The 5,121-nt window shown below is 37.4% G+C and overlaps 1 long non-coding RNA gene across 1 annotated transcript; it reads right to left on the bottom strand.

Annotated features, from left to right (window-relative positions):
- LOC110435839 lies at window positions 964-1,934 on the bottom strand. The gene is made up of 3 exons (XR_002453697.1): window positions 1,798-1,934; window positions 1,573-1,637; window positions 964-1,345 (listed from the first exon to the last, which is right to left on the bottom strand). It is a non-coding gene; the product is annotated as an uncharacterized LOC110435839 (long non-coding RNA).

Here is a 5,121-nt window from a genome sequence, read left to right as displayed (position 1 = left end):
ATTTTATTAATTTTTCTATAACTAGTAGATAAATTATAAAATATACTTGACTTTTGAGAAACCTAGAACTATATTCTTTTTTAGATGGAGTATTTTACTACCCTTGGTCCTGAAATATAAGGTATTGAAGCATTCAAAATTTATCCCAAATTACAAGGTATTCTAGGTGAATTAACACCCAAAAACTACCAATCATATGTCAATACTGTTTACCATGACTCAAAATACGGTAAGCATAAGATCTCATTATCGTTAATAGAAGGTTACATATCTCATTTATTTTGCTTCACAATCTAACCTTAAATTGCTAGGGCACCTTATACATAGGATGGATGGGGTATATATTTGTAATAGTTGAACCATTTCAATAATCAATTAACATAAGGAATTGCCTCAATTAATATATACACAATGTGATTTACTAAAGATGATAGTAACTACAAGTACGTGTAGAAAGGAATTTCCTTATATATATATATAATACTGCGCTAATTAGTACCTAGGCTAGTGATTATTATTTAGTACCCGACCCCTTCTATACGCAGCCCACCACAGCATGCGCAGCCCGCCTATTGGCCTCCGTTATTTCCTCCCATGCTGATTTTTTGACGGCGTTTTTTTCCTCCCACGCTGACTTTTTTTATGTCACTTTTTTTTCAGACACATGCTCTATTTTTTTTCAGACACATGCTCGCTGATTTTTTTTCGTGTCATTTTTTTCACAGACACATGCTTAGGTGGTGCCTCCATTCTGGTAGTTTTTCAAATGCTAAATGCTGATGGCCCATGTCCTCAGTCCCACTTTTACCGCCCCCACCCCCTTTTTTTCTTTGGAATAAGCGCTATGGTCAATCAGAAATGCAACAAGAAATGGACAAAATAGCACTTTATTTTTCAGTCTCAGTTAACTTGTATCCCAAAGAATTTTAGTTATGATTAAATGTGAAAGTTTCTAGAGTTCAAATGATCCAAAGTTTTATAACCATAAATTTCATTTGTTTTCAAACAAATTTACTTTGTATAAGCAAATTTCAACGAACAAGCAAGACTTGTCCTTGCAATACAAAGCTTTTTGCAGGGTACAGGCACTTTGAAAAAAACAAGAGAATCAAAAGCCCAGAACCACTACATTAACATGTCCAATCATCGATCTCAAACATGCGAACTACGAGGGGCCATGAGGTAGTACGAGCACCTAGGTGCTCTTGGCACTCGACTCCATGGTGCTGAGCAAACATCTTGCACAAGATCGTCCACTATAGTGCCACACCATCACTCCAGGGATGGAATGCTGAAGAGGTGTTTGCTTCAGCAGCATTAGTATGGCTATAACGTCTTCTAAAACCTGCAAGATGGAGTAATGAGCTTAATATAACAAAATATGGATAATAACAAGTGAAATAACCTCTTCTAAATATGATTATTTTAAGAAATAATCTTAAAAACAGGTTTACTGCAGAGGAAGATAGAGTCAACGAGGGGAGGACACAATTACCTCTGGCGCCAACCATGACAACGAGGGGAAGACACAATTACCTAGGGCACACAAACATAGACAAACTGATGTCTCACCTTGGCCATCAGCCCACAACCCCTCCTCATTCAGAACGTGAACTTCATGGCCATCAGCTCCGTCACTATAAAAACCAACCAAGGAATCAAAAGAGTTAGTTTGGTTGACAGATCAGAAAAGGCATAAGCGGAATAAGTGAAGCCTCTGAAGCATAACCACAAAAATCATCTCAGTTCATAGTTTTTCTTAAAAAAAGTGAGCAAGTTGGTGGGGGTCGAATTTACCTAAGGCTAGGTTGGCGTTGTCAGAGCAGGAGGGTTGTTATCGACATGATTCAACATCAGTTGTGCAGCAACATGAGCCACACTAGCGTCCGGCGTACACAGATGTGAGCAGCGGAGGAGAACAGCTGCAACTTGGAGCGGCCTTGGCCAGCACATGCTACAAACAAGAAAAAAAATGTCCATGTCCTTTCAAAACCTGGAAGATGCATATGGCAAAGAAACAACCTTGTGTTATCTAATATATAGCATAATTAGTCACCCAAAACAGATCAGACGACTATACTGATGATATGGCTAATTATCTAACGAAGCATAAGTAGTGTCATGAACAAAAATGCTCGGCTATTGTGAGTTTGTGACCCATGCCTCCCATGCATCCCAATCCCCTTGCTTGGCTATTGTGAGTCCAGGATAGGTGGAAGCTACATGCGATGGATCATATGCATGTGCAAGGATCAAAAATGCAATTTCAGTAACAAGAGAAATTAAGTTAGGGCCTTGATCAACCGTTGATCATTTATTATCTATGGGATAACAGATTGTGCTGCCGGTCGACCGCAAAGCAAGCTGATTGTTTGGATCAGGACCGTACTTTACAGTACATTTGTCTGTTTACGATTTCAACTAAAATGGATTAGCATTAGATGTTTATGATTCCCATATCGTAGAGAAACCAGAATGACATACTCTGATACTCTGCAATAAACTAATTTGTCATTTTTACATATTGGCAGAATAAGGCTAAAAAATGCCAACATCAAATTATACGACAGTAAGCACCAACAATCAGCATGCAAACGAGAAATTAGGAGTAGGAATTTGATCAATCCAATGAACCAAACATGAAGGGATATGTTTCTTGCCATTATGTCATCTGAAACTAAAATTATTGATGGCAGATCAAATTGCGAGAAATAGAATAAATACTGCAATATCAAGGCCTTGCATCCCTAATTTTGCTTCACCTACAAGATGTAACTTTGGGGAAGGAAAAAAGTATTGTAGGAGCAAAATTTTATATACATAAGGTTTGCATGCATGAATAGAGATAGCTATAGCAGAAGGAATCAAGTAAATAAAAATTGAGTGATCCAATCCAAGAACCCCTACTGATGGACTACAAAACAATATAACTTATGAGGAGAAAGCAAAGTTTGGGAATTAGTATATCCCCGACTCTCCACTTGATTTTTAGATACCACAGAAGTAAACACAATTTAGCACTATTTAGATCATATCAACAGCAGCAAATGAACCTGCACTGATGGCAAGATGCTGCCCATGGAGCAAACATTAAAAAAAATCAAGGGGTGGATGTACACATTAATGGGTCCCTTGTGATAGGTGGTGGCTGTTACGCATGACAATCTAGCTCATAGTGCATCAAATATTAGTTGTTAACAACAATCATTTTATCACTTCTGAAACAGAAATAAAGCCCCAAATATTTTCCATGAATTGCTTAAACACTTGGCATCTCTTCCCACAGTAACTAAACAATCATAAAATAAAGCTAAATTGACCAGCCAGAGATGACATAACTGAATTGATCAGAGTGCTAAATGATAGAAAAGCAGATAAGCAAATGGAAGCTGGAGAGCAATCCCTTACTGGTCTGCTAAAATCCTCCTCGTCCTTCCATATCAGTAAGTAAGCAGCTATATCCTTTGGCTGCATAAAAAAATTATCAAACGAATTCAAATCAACAAACTACTGTTTTGAATTATCAAACCATATTAGATTTTTAGCAAGGTATGCCATTTGTTCTGTAAAGTTTATAGAGTATTTATCCGCTTCACAAATATGAACAGAAAAACGATTAAAATGACTGCTATTTTAGTATTTTATCAAACAATACTAGCATGAAAATTGTTCATAAGTGCTAAGCACATAAAGTATGATGCACGCATGTGAAAATCAAAATAACAACAGGATTGGCAATACAACATGCCATTCTTGTACCACTGCTTTTTTTGGCAAATAGTGCATACTAGAAAAAAACATTAAATTGAAGGAATTATTATGTTTACAAATATTGTTAATAGAGTAGTAAACAATACAAATTTAGCTCTAAGAAATAGGCCTTCAATTGGTAGCCAGACTCCATCAGAAACAATATAATTGTACAACAATTAGTGCACCCAGTATCCATTAAGTAGAGGAAAAAGAACCAGGACTTGTTCTTGCAAACCCTGCATTTTCCGGTGTGATGCATTGCTATCACGTGATCCCTAACTAGCATATTCTGATTAAAAAAAAGAAATATCTCTACACAAAGGAGTAGTCACACTACTACAGAATGAGGCATTGGTCGATGCCCAAAATGGCCAAAAACCTCGGCCTTTTTGCGGCCCGGGGTTAAAGGCCCCTTTAACACCGGTTCGTAACACGAACCGGTGCTAAAGGGTCCTGCCCAACGGCTACTGACAGGTGCTGTCGGGACAGGGACCCTTTAGCACCGGTTTGTGTTACCAACTGGTGCTAAAGGGTCTCCTTTAGCACCGGCCAGTGCCACGGGCCGAGGCAAAGCCTTTAGCACCGGTTTGGCACAAAAACCGGTGCTAAAGCTCCGGTTTATAGGCCCGCCTTCTCCTCCCCTCTGCCCATTTGAAACCGAGAGCACCATTGTTGTTCTTGGAGCTTCTTCTTCCTTGTTCTTTATTTGTTCTTCATCTCCGACGCCCATCGTTGATCTTCTTCGACTCCGTCATCGTTTCTTCGTGCTTGGAGGTGACTAACTTTAGTCTTTCTTGTCTTTTTCATGTTGTTTTTGGCTTGTGATGTTCCCATTATTTTTTAGCTCAAATCCACTTTGTTATTTTGAATCATTCACATGAATTAGTATCCACATATATATATATATATATCATATTTCATGATTGACCTAGTATTAATGTAGTTTGCAAGAATGAATTATAGTATCTTTTTATGATATTAGAAAGTAGGATAGTTCAAATTAATTGGTTTGTTAATATCACTTGATTTATTATTTTTATAACTACATAATGTCCATTGTATAATTTAGAAGATTTGTTGAAGTAACTAGACAAATAAAGGATATTATTAGTTTCTTCTTTAATCATACATGTTTACTAGTAAATGTGGAATTTATAATTGTTTAAAAATTGAGTATGGATAGGAGATGGCAACCGTGACCGGGTCTTCGGTCTCTCAACGGGTTCAAGTGTGGGCAGAAGATTATGATGGAGTACAAAGTGTCGAAAGAGGAAGTAAACAAGTGTCGTATATTCTACAAGTGTCCGGATCGTAATGTGAGTTATTTCCAGACATTTACTTATATATGTGCTTATTTTTTTAAATGAT

Source organism: Sorghum bicolor, chromosome 5 (assembly GCF_000003195.3).
Source record: "Sorghum bicolor cultivar BTx623 chromosome 5, Sorghum_bicolor_NCBIv3, whole genome shotgun sequence".
NCBI lineage: Eukaryota > Viridiplantae > Streptophyta > Magnoliopsida > Poales > Poaceae > Sorghum > Sorghum bicolor.
This window is presented reverse-complemented; position numbering and strand designations above follow the sequence as displayed.